The sequence below is a fragment of the Phoca vitulina genome, unplaced genomic scaffold (assembly GCF_004348235.1).
Source record: "Phoca vitulina isolate PV1807 unplaced genomic scaffold, GSC_HSeal_1.0 scaffold47, whole genome shotgun sequence".
In the NCBI taxonomy this organism is placed as follows: domain Eukaryota; kingdom Metazoa; phylum Chordata; class Mammalia; order Carnivora; family Phocidae; genus Phoca; species Phoca vitulina.
The window spans coordinates 4,615,590-4,627,900 of record NW_022589750.1 but is presented as its reverse complement, the minus strand read 5'-3'; positions in this window follow the sequence as shown (position 1 = coordinate 4,627,900).

Genomic DNA, 12,311 nt, shown 5'->3' with positions numbered 1-12,311 from the left:
TACACCTACTTCAAAAGAACAATATAAGACTACATGTTTTAAATTGTACTATCTGGTGGGTTAAATTATCCAGCTGCACTCGTCCAAGACCTTGGCTCCCGGGGAAGATCCCTGTGAGTTGTTAGGCGCCTCCACTTATTTTTTGTGGATCCTTGGAGACAACAGTTTATTCTAATGCGACATCTTGACCTGCGCTTTAAATTGAAATCTACCCCTCCCTGATCACAGCGCTTGCTGGGAAGCTCTCGAGAGGTGACCTTTACTCTCGCAGGCTTTCAGAACTCAAGTTCTGCTGCTTATCCTCTTGTAGAAAGTTCCTCTTCTTTGACATTCGTGCTCTTCTGCTATTCCCCATGCCCCCTGCTGTCCTTGACTGACTTCCTTCATTATGATTCTGGCACCTCTTCCCTGTCTACCCAATTCGTACCACATACGTGGGAGATGTCAACGTCCACATGGATGATGCCTCCAATACAGACTCCCATCCTTCGGTGCCTTCTCCTCCCCTCCACCTCGTCCACGGCCTCACTCTGGAAAATGCCCAAACCTCACACTCACCAAGTCAAGCAACTCCTTTCTGATCTAGCTCACATGTTGCACTATCCCAAATCTAACAGTTCTTATTCAACCATATGGGACCTCCAGTACTCTGACCTTTTATTTCTTCCATATTCATCAACCTCTATTTCTCTCCCAAGGAAGCAAAAATGTATAATATTTTTGTCCACTCTCTTAACAACGCCCTAAATTCCTTTGGCATCTCCTATCCTTTGCCACACTTGAATGGAAAGAAACTAAACCTGAATGAATCCAACAGTTCACTACTCCACACTTGCATGGAGATGGTACCACTATTAATTTCCAACCACAAACCCCACTGGGCCTTCGGTGTTGGAGTTATGCAGTCAACTTGGCTCACTCCCTCTATTTCTCTCTATTTAAAATCTCTGCTCTCCTCAAATCTCCATTCCCCGCCTTTGGTCCCAGAAGATGATTTCACATCCTGCTTAAAAGAAAAACTAGATGCCATCAGATGGAAATGGCCTCCCATTCCTGCTGCCATGCCATATTCATCCTTCCAATGTGGAGGTGCTCCTCCAATTTAATTTCAGGGCCACCTCCTCAGCCTGGCTCTAAATCTCATCCCCTCCCTTCTTCTTAGAATGGTTTTACAGTGGATTTTCCATTTCTCCCACTTTATTCCCAGCATCTCCCATTCTTTCTTAAAACTTCCTTTCTTAAAACTCTCTCTTGACCCTATTTCTTTCCTCTAGTTCCTTTCTCACTTCTCCACTTTCCTCTCCAACAAAATTTCTCGGGTGTTGCATATACACACTGTCTCCATCTCCTCACCTCCCACCTACTCCTTAGCTCACTCCAGGCTGGCTTTTGCTCACTCTACTTTGCCAAAATGGGTCTCACTGTGATCCTCAGTCACTTCTTCATTGCTGAATCAAAAGGACACTTCCCAATCTTTAATCAACTCGACCTTCCAACTGTATGTTATTCATCTGACCATTCTCTCTAAGTGGAAATGTTCTCTTCCCTTGATTTCCAAAACTCTGACCTGCTTTGGTGTTCATCATAGCTGCAGCTCCCCAGCCTCTTTCTCCTCCGTCAGCTCATCTGCCTCTGCCAAACCATCAGATGTTTCTGTGAGTTCAGTGCAATGGGGCCCATGTAATAATTGAGCATACACTCTATTCAAGGCACAATGCCAAGTGGAGGGATATAGGGAGAACAAGTAAGACCCTAAACCTATATATATTCATGTAGCTTACATTTTAATGAGGGAGAAAGACTATTTGCAATTTTGTACACTTACAAAAGTAAAGAGAACATATAAACAGGGAAATCAGACTTATTCTGGAGGGCCCAGGTCTTTTTCTTAAAGTTAGTGAAATTAAAGCTGAGATTTAGAGGAAGAATAGGCCTTAGCTAGTCTTAAGTATAGAGATGAGAAATGAGAGTCCTTGAAGCCGAGGCAGCAACGGTGCTAAGTCCCTGACATGAGAAGGCTCACAGTATGTTCCTGGAACTGAAAGGAGGTCAGTGAGGCTGAGACACACAGAGGGAGGAAGAGAGTATCACAAGGTGAGAGCTTGCAAGGTAGGCAAGGGCCGTCTTCAGGATTTTAGTTTTTATGCTAAGAGCAGAGGGGATGATGTTAAGCTGGACAGTGATGTGTTTATTTTTTAGAAAGATTTCTCTGGCTGGAGAGCTGCAGCTATGATGAACACCAAAAGTATAAATAAATGAATGTTTCTATACCTTTGAATTTGCTGCCTGTGTGCCCTCCAACCCTTCCCCATCTGGCAAATGTTTACCCAATCCTCACGTCTCCGCTTACACATGGCTCGCTTTAACGCCTTCTTTAGGGGTCAAAGCGTCCACTCCTACATGTTCTAAGACACCTAGGTGGACTTACATGTTCCTTTCCTGTATTTTCGTATCACTGTCATATTCTCCTTGCTCCTGCTGCCTCTGACCATAATACTCTTTCCTCCTCTTTGTGAGTCCACTCTCCTCATCCTTCAAGGGCACTGGCTCCAAGCAACCTTCCCTCGTAGGAGGGAGAATCTCTCTAGAGCAATCAGCTATACCTTCTCCTGTTCCATGGTTCCTTCCTGTCTTATCTTTCCCACTCAGTTCTTGCATCCCGTCTTCTCTCCCCCTCTCAGTAACTGCATGCTTCCCTGTCTCTCCCCTTCAATTCCTGCACTTTGTCTTAGCTCTTCTGTTCAGCTATTCTATCCTGCCTTATGCCTCCTGCTTGGTTAACGCGTCCTGTCTGACCTCATCTCCTGGTACTCAAGGAAAGCCCAGATTTTAGATTGCTTAGTCCATTTTACTTGTTTAAAGAAATAGTTACACTTATTCACAGTTTGCTTCCGAACTGTCCCCAACTACAACATGTATTTAAGAAAAAAAAATCATTTTGTAAATCTTTTCTCTTACTTTCAAAACCTTCAAAACACACAGTGACTTTTACAGAAATGCAAAATATCCACCAACAACCAGCACAGGAATACTAGAACATTTACTCCTGTTTCCCCTACACAAGTGCCTCTTACTTCTTAATAATTACCTCTCGCTGATATCCTGCCACTCGGGAATGCAATATATTCTCTTCCTACCTCTACTTCCAATCCTGTAGAAGATACCAACTGTCAACACTGATGGCAGCAATTTATTGCGACTTCTTTTCTGAAATAAAGGGAATTTAGCACCATACCTAAGACTTGACTAGAAAAAAGGTCCTAAAAGCGTGTCTTGTTGTCTAACTGGAACTAAGAAGGGAAAAGAATTTCCAAAGATTTAAGTTAAAATTAAATTTGTCCACTGATTTATTTTTAATATAGTTCATCAATACTATACAGGACATTAGATTCTCAAATATTAATTATTAATGTTGCCTGAGTAGTAGGGACAGCACATGACTTCTCACACCTAAGAGGTGAAATGTCAGATAACAACACGAAGGGAAAATAAGAGTGAGCCAAACAACCACATACCAACCCCCAGGAATCAGGAAGGCCCTAAAGAATGAAATAGAATAACCAGAAAGAGCTGAATGATTCTGTCTCCTTATTCTTTTCCCATGTAGACCTGCTTCCCCAGGAATCTATGTGCCTCTGAGTTAATTATAACACCTAGCAGATGCTTCTCTATTCACTCTATTCAAGTGGAAAGGTGTAGACAGCTAGAAGGGGCAGGGGATGAGAGAGCAAAACTGCTACGTGTGAGTAAGGAAAGATTACTGATATGCTACCAAGACAGAATTTCTGGAAAACATTTTCAAGGTTCCACCTATATCCTGTAGCACAGAAACGTCTTTTTAGCAGCATGTACTTTACACACAGTTCTATGTGTCATGGGGGTAGTTTGTGGCCTTCCGGTTTTCAATATGCTGGCTTCTGGTGGGCAAGCATTATGGCGTGTCCAACAACAGGACACTGTCACTTTAACACTACATGCTGCTCTCATAAAAGGCAGCTTTCACAAAATGTGAGTCATTGGATGGGAGGTCTCTTATTTATTATTCTGTTAGCTGTTTCCTTCTGGCATAGCTTTTATCGTGTCAGTAACATCATTAGGTAAATACAGAATCTCTGAGTTGGAAGGGGCGCTGGAGGCGTACAGCTAGGAGCTGGGTGATGGCCGCTGAGGTGGCCCTGCCTGAGCTGAGTGTCAGCTCTACCACACACACCAGCTATGGGATCCAGGGCAATTTATTTAACCAGACTGTTACTCAAGTCCTTTTCAGTATTCAGCAATACTAACATTTTCTACTCTTTAGGTTTGCATGAGGATAAAATGAAGCAGTGTAAATCAATACACCTGGCTCTTGGTAGGCACTCAAAATACAGACGTATTTTTCCCTCACTCACCTCCCCACGGTTTTCCCTGCATAGAACGTTCCTTATTCAGATTTCTGCAGAGGTCATTCTTGTGCATTATTCAAGTCTCAGTTCAAAGAAGCCTGTCCTGCTTGCCATACCGAATGTGGCCCCCTGCCTACAGTAATTACTACCTCGTGACTCTAACTTACACTTCCCATAGCACGTCACATAGAATCAGAGATACATCTTCAACGTTTTTTTATGAGTTCATTGTCTCCACCACCTCCTTCCATCAAAATGTCAATTCCAAGAGAGCAGGGATTTCTTTTTTTAAACTCTTTTATGTCTACCCAATAAATACCAATTAAATGAATGAATACCACTATATGTACTATATACTTGTATGTGTAGAAAATCACCCCCTGGAAAGTAGTTTGAGGTAGTTGAGCATACAGTCATCACTGACCTTTCCATGATCAAGATTTTCACAAAAATTGCAATCTCAAGCACCCCATTCAGTCTCTGCACAAATAACCAAAGCATACAAGGAGAAACAGATAATCTGAATAGGCCTACATCTATTAAAGAAATTAAATCAATAGTTAATAAGCTTCCAAAAAAGAAAGCATCAGGTCCAGATAATTTCACTACTGAATTCTACCAAACATTTAAGGAAAAATAACATCAATTCTCCGCAACGTCTTCAAGAAAAAAGCAGAGGGAAAATTTTCTAACTCACTCTATGAGGCCAGAATGACGCTAATATCAAAACCAGATAAAGACATTACGAAAAAGAAAAACTACAGACTAATGTTTCTTATGAACATAGATACAAAACTTTCCAAGATATTAGCTAATCAAATCCAACCATATATATAAAATAGTGACACATCACACCAAGCGGGATTTATTCCAATCTCTATCCAATACCTCCTCTTCTTCCAGCTCACCTGCTCTAGATATTCCATCCCTGCAATTCTTTGACATCAAGACCTCCTATCCATTGACCATCACTTTTTCATTGTTCTGATATGTCCTCTCATTTTCTTCCTTGTCTGAGCTTAAATTTCATGGTCCAATATTATAATAACTCACTTGAAAGGATTCTTAACTCCTTTGGCCCTGTCCCTATATTTCTCTTGCCAGACAAAGTCTCACCCTGGTTCAACTCAGCTTTCCTATGTCCACATCCAAGCAACTTAACTTGCTGGAGAAAAACAGATCTGCTAAACTGGTCTCACTTTCACAATATGACTTTAATTCAGTACTTCTGGCCAAGCCTCTCGCTCTCCAAAACGGACACTTCACACCTTCTCTCTGTATAACTCCTACATCTCCTGCACTGCCCTCACTCTCAACCAGTAACTTCACCTCGTATTTCATTGAGAAAATAGAAGCGAATAGGAACTCTCTCATCTTCCCACCATCAAATCTATCAACTCACTTGCATCTTGCCCTTACTCTCTGTCTTCTTTCCTAATATATGAGGTGTCCTTTCCCCCCCTTCAGAGTCCAAACCTGCCACTTGGCCTCTGGACTCCAGCCCCTCTTGCCTTGTCTCCCACAACAATCCCCTCCTTCTCTTGTGTCATCAATTTGTCTTAACTCTCCATAATCCCTCTCATCAAAACAAATATGCTTAGTCTCTCCCCTCTTTTAACAAACCTTCCCTTGACCCGTCTGCCTCCAGATATCACTTCATTTATTAGCTACCCTTCTCAACAATACTTTTTTCCTCTGACATTTATTATGAGACATAATACTTGCCCCTAACTGTTGAATCACCCCCCAGGCTTTGTTCTTAGACGACCCAGGTTTTGCAGAACAGAGCTGCTGTGTCCCTTCCAGAATCTATATTCCTGACCCTCAAAACCCATGGGCATAATAAGATGGTTGTTTTAAGCCATTATGTCTGGGGCAATATGCTATGTCAGCAACACTAACTGGAACATGGCCCAAGCCACCTTAATATTCTATCTACACAGTTGCAGTGGCCTGCTGCCTCCGCTTGGCCTCCCCTTGCTGCCCTAGAACCTATATTCAACGCTGGAACCCAGAGTGGTTCTTTTAAATCTTCAGTCTGATTACATTTCTCCCCTTCCTAAAATTCTCCTCTGGCTCTCCATCCCATTCAGATTAAAAACCAAAGTTCCTGTATCGTCCCACAAGTTCCTACATTAACTGACCCTCCCTACCTCATCTCCTGCCACTCTGTCCCTTGTCCATTTTGCTCCTCTTTCAGGATTCTTTACTGCTCATCAACACTTTAGGAGGACTCCAGGCTCAGGACCTTTACACTCCTTGTTCCCACTCTGTGAAATACTCTTCTTCTAGATATCCACATTGCTTGCTCCTACACTTCCCTCAAGCTTCTACTCAAATGTCACCTTACTATGAAAGTCTTCCAAGATCACCCACCTTGCTACAACGCTCCCTCTCCCCCTTACTCAGCTTCATGTTCTCTGAAGCATGTCGTATCGTCTGGTGTATCACATGTTGATTGTTTATCTGTTCGTGTATGTCCACCCCCATTGACTGAAACTGCCATTAGGGTATTGTCTTGGCCAGTTCTGGGGAGCTACCACGGTGGCTGACACACAGTGGATATTTAATAAGTATGCATAGACTAGAAAACTTAAGTGAGTGAATATACCCACACACCGGGATGAGAATCTGCAGTGCAATAAGCAACAGACTTAGAATGAATAAGCAACTTGTGAAGACCCATTTTTTGTCCCTGAGAAATTAAAACAAAGCCCAACCGCAACCTGACTGGCCGCATCTCAAGGGATTTTACTGAGGCTGTGCTGCTATGCCGGGCGCCACAGGAGCGAGGACACGAACGTCTCCAAACTGGGTTCCAACTGTATTTTTTGAACAAAGTTTATGTAATAAAAACACAACAGGGGTGCCTGGGTGGCTCAGTCAGTTAAGTGTCCAACTCTTGATCTCGACTCTCACGGCTGTGAGATCAAGCCCCACGGTGGACTCCACGCTGAACATGAAGCCTACTTAAGAAAGAATGTAGAAGACATAACAATAAAAATAATCTCACTCGCTGACATTTCTTAACCACCATCTCTTTGCAGCCCTTTACTACCATTTTGACACCCAGTGTATATTCAGGAAAAGTGTCAGCACACCTTTGTGAACTTTACCTATAATTACAAAATGTCTGTTGCAGCAGCCTCTGGTAACACTGTTATAAGCATTTTATGTATATGTACATATATGTAATTTACATATATATATGAATTAAGTGATTATACATAATCTCCAATAATCATCTATAATACATCTATGACTTATAAAGGCATTTTATACTACAGATTCTTTGTATAGCCTAATTTAATTCATTCAACTGTACAAGGTAAAGGGAATATCAGGTTTTCACTAAATTTATGTTTTTAGTAGATGAAGAAGTACAAGATCACCGAAGCCTATAACATTTCCAAATCTGCAAGGATAATGGGGGGAAATGCTAGAGAGAAGCTTTTCTCCAGACTGCATAAATACAGCATCCAAATCATAAAGAACCACACAAATACAAGAAGGCTTAGCACTGCTTTCCTGTAGTTCCTATTCAGAGAGTCCCTAGAGAAGCAGGTGTAAGGGAAATGCTTCTCCCTCATTCAGCACTGCTGTTCTTCTGTCCAAGCTCTGCAAGCTTCTCTGACCCACTCCTGGTGGTCCATGCCAGTCTCCACCAGAACACTGATGCCCTGTTTTAGAGCTTTCAAGATCTGATGATCAGTCAGGCTCAGCAACTGGTCAAAGCTCTGAGTTTTAGGTACAGTCCTCACTAGCTACAGCTGTGTAACTCAGCCTGTGTGTCTTGGTCTTACCCATAGTGTCTTCTTTTATCTTTCAGTTCTAAAAGTAGTGCGTGTGTTTGATAATATTTATTATGTCTCTAATTTAGATATCAAGTTCCAAAAGAAGTAAAAATAAGTGAGTTGTGAAAATCTCAACTAGAGAAAAATCAGAAGACCTTTCCTCTTTCTGGCTTAGAGCCCAGCATTTTGCATAAATCACTAACCTTCTGAGAGTCAATTCCACAGAGACTTAAAAAAATAAAAATAATGTCTGCCTATTCCATAGTATTGTTTCAAAAGAAGTAAAAAGTATAAAAGATTCAATTTGTTAATGTGTTAAAAACAAAATTCTAAGTCAATAGGATGCATACAAAAAGTGATCACATTAATCAGTAATTTAAGTTGGCAGATGATAGTAAAAAAATATCACATCAGGTCTTAGGGACACACTTAGATTTCCCATCATATTCAGCAACAGCTGTGTTGTGAATGTGGTGAAGCCACCAAAACCCAATTGACAAGTACCATGGGCACAGGGGATGCCCACTCATCTTCTCCATCCACAACAGTTTTGTGGTACATCTTTCCTCCCACCTTAAATAAAAGTATGTAGTACCCACCTCATTAGAGCTACAGCTAGTCATGAGGATTTGCCCATGAACTAAGAATGCATGTCTGTGTCTCCTTCCATTATGCAGTGGAAACAAGCATGGAGCATCATACAGCATCCCGGAGTCCCCTCAGTGAAAACAAATGAGCTAGAGATATCCATGGCAAGTCCTTCAGCAAAGAACAGAAGTGTTTGTATCTGTTCTAAATCCCTCCCGACTCCCCCACTGGCCTACCACCACTGCCTACCCTGACAACTCACTTTCTCCATCATGTTTAGCTTTTCAGACTTTAGAAGAATCTATCGGTAGTGTTTGTAAAATCTGGACCCTGACTAGGAATTTTCTGCTTAATATCCATCACTTGCTGCTTCCAATCATAGTGTCAGATCTAAAATTCATCCCAGCTCCTTAATGGCTTTGACCGCTAACACATCAATTAGTCCTGAACTCCTCGTGTCCGGCTCGTTCTGTCAGACCAACGTTTCAGGCAGGAGAGTAAGTGGGAACCTGGCTTTGAATTCCGTGGTGAATGATGTAACAGCAAAGCTGGCAAAACAGCCTTAGAAGCCCTGAATCCACATCCCCTATCAAATGCCTATAAAGAACCCTAGATTATCCTCCGTCAAATTATTTATAGGTGACAAGAAATATTTCTAATTATATCCATTCACAGCCACAGTCAGTGAATATTGTGCAAAGAGATTGCCAGAAAAGGTTTTGCCAAGTAGGTTCCAGCAGGGACAGCTGAGGTGGTTGCTGTGCTTGCACAACGGTCTCTATAAAAGTGGAGCCCACATGCCTCCGCCTGTCCTTCCTCAGAATTCCTCAAGGTATGTATACCTGATGAACACTTGGCTAGTTCTACATTCCTGCTGATAATGACCATTCAACTTAAGGGAAATGGCTCCTATTTCCCAAATTTTAATTTTTCTTTCCATCACTCCTAAGGATGACATGGTACACGATATAGTTACTAGGATCTTGCGACTAACTGGGAAAAAGAAGAATCTGCATTCTCTTGGTTTTTTTTCTTTCAACAGCAATTGTCTGCTTTGGGCCCGCCACCTTCTTTATCTGGTAACACGAGAGGTAAGAATGATTTATTACTACACTCTAAAGGACAAAGGGATCTTTACTGCTAAGTCTTAAAAAAAACTATACCATCTTATTTCCTGGGCTAGTAATAGGAATAAGGTAATACAGGAGCAGCTGTTCTTTAAAAATGGCTTCTCATAAAATATTGACTTTTCAGACCATTTAACAACACAAAATTTAATGACTCGTCTCTTCCACATGTTGTTAGCCCTTCAGAAACAATGCAACAATTACAATGTAATATTCAGTGTGAACCCCTAGTCCTACTTGACCAGTGAAGATGTATTACAGAGACTGTTTGGTAATATCAACAATGTGTTGATCAGGTAGGCAACATTTCCAGGTGGCAATCCAGGCTTTCCACGGACTCTGGCTACCTGAGGGAAGCCAGGTGGCTTTCCAGATCTCGCAGTGGAATCAGCACTGAACCTGGACTTGCAAGAACAGGGTTTGTGTCCCAGGCCCACCACTTACACTTCTGTCACACTGTATGACCCTTCACCTTTCTGGGCCTTAGTTTTCTTATCGGTAAAATGAGGAGGCTGCATTCTGGGTGATGGCTAAGGTACCGGCAGCTCTTGCATCTATAACCTCAGACGGTGGCTTCCAAGTACTCCTCCATACAATCAAAACATTCAACGGACCTCCTCCCCAGCTCCATATGTTGGGACCTGTCCTTTTAGTATTCTGTTAAAAACACACATAATGATGAAAACCTGCTATACTTTTGATAAATTCCTAATTAGTTCATATTTAGTAAGAAACTATAGTGACTTAGACTTGTTTCAGGATGTGGCTTGCTCAAACTTGAGGCAGGTGGATTCGGGAGCCCCTGCAACAACCCTGAGGATCCTTGGGGGCTTGTGACCCACAGGTGGGGAAACCAATGATCTCAGACATGAGGTGGGAAGGGTGGCATCCTTTCTGTGTTTGGTGAATGCACTGTACTACAGTAATCTCTCCATAGTACTGTGCTGTTAATGCAAAATGGCCTTGTGTAAAAACACAGAAACAAAAAATAAAGTTAACAGGATAACATTTTTCCTTTGAAGAAAAAAACTAAGTTTAAATATTCAGTATCTGTCCCCCGGAAGTATGTCTAAATTGCACTGTATCATCAAGAGGTTTTCAAAGGTGTGAACTAGATCGATTTTAGAGACAGAGTATGTGGCAAATTCCAAATCTAACAGTTGAGAGGAAGTTTAATGCTGATGACAAAATACCAAGACTCCTTCCAAAAAGCCTGAAGTTGAGGCTGCTGTTCTCGCTGTTGTGACAACAGAGACACTGCTTTCCACAATCCAGCCCCCCTTCCCCTCCACAGAAGTCACCCTCTGTGACTGGTCACTCGTCCTGTCCTTGCCGTCAGAGAAATTCTCTGCCATCTCGTAATCATGTGTCAGTGGAAAAAATTTTAAAGTCCATTTTGGCTTGAAATTTTATACTGGCTATTGACTTCAGAAGAGATATTTAGAGAATTGATACTTTTTTAAAAAAAGGAGGAAGAAAGAGAGAGAGATCTGAAATAATAAGAATCAGATAAACAACCATTATCCTGAAATCCAACTAAAAACAAATTATAAACTAAAAATATACAAACACTATGTTTTTCATTCAAATGTTTTTCTCCAAGAACCTTTTAAAGTTATATTTTGTTTTGATAATACTACTTTCACACAATTTAAAAATAAATGAAACTTAATTTTGACTTAGGACAAATCATTTGTTGGATTTTCAACTTTTGTTGCATTTATTTTTTCCTTTATTACGTGATACCTAAATAATTTACTCCTATGGTAGGGGTTTATTCATGCTTATTAAGTGTTTTTAATCTGGACTGTGTCCTGAATGAACAAAGGTACCTTTTCATCCATCCAATTTTAATAATATTTGTATGCAATTTAGCCATCTGATTTTAATATTTGGGGCCAGGAAAAAAAATTTTACTAAATATTTGAGTTTTTAAAATAGGTTCAGGTTGTAAAGCCATTGGAAACAGTTATTTTGCATTTCTTTGTATCACTGCAATGTCAAAAAAAAAAAAAGTGGGAAGGAGAAGTAGAAAAAGAAAACAAAGCAAAGCAAGTAGAAACAGAAAAGATTCTGAGCACACCTGGGGCATCCCGAACGCTACTGACTGCAACATAAACTCTTCCATATTCGTCTACAAAGGCTCACAGCACAGAGGACGGAGCAGAGGCTTACAACATCACAAGAACTAAGCTCCCAACCTAAGGCTTTCAAAGCCATGATCCGATCTCTCAGCACCTTTGCACAGGACACAGGCATGATCCCTACAGGCGGGGCGGAGGAAATGGGCCAGGCCAATGAGGCACAGGAGTATGAAAACAACAGGACAACGTCCACCCTCACTCTGGGTCACTGTCCGGCTCTGTCTCTGTCCTCTAGGTACCCCGGTGCTGTGCTGCTACCAGTAACCCCCAGCC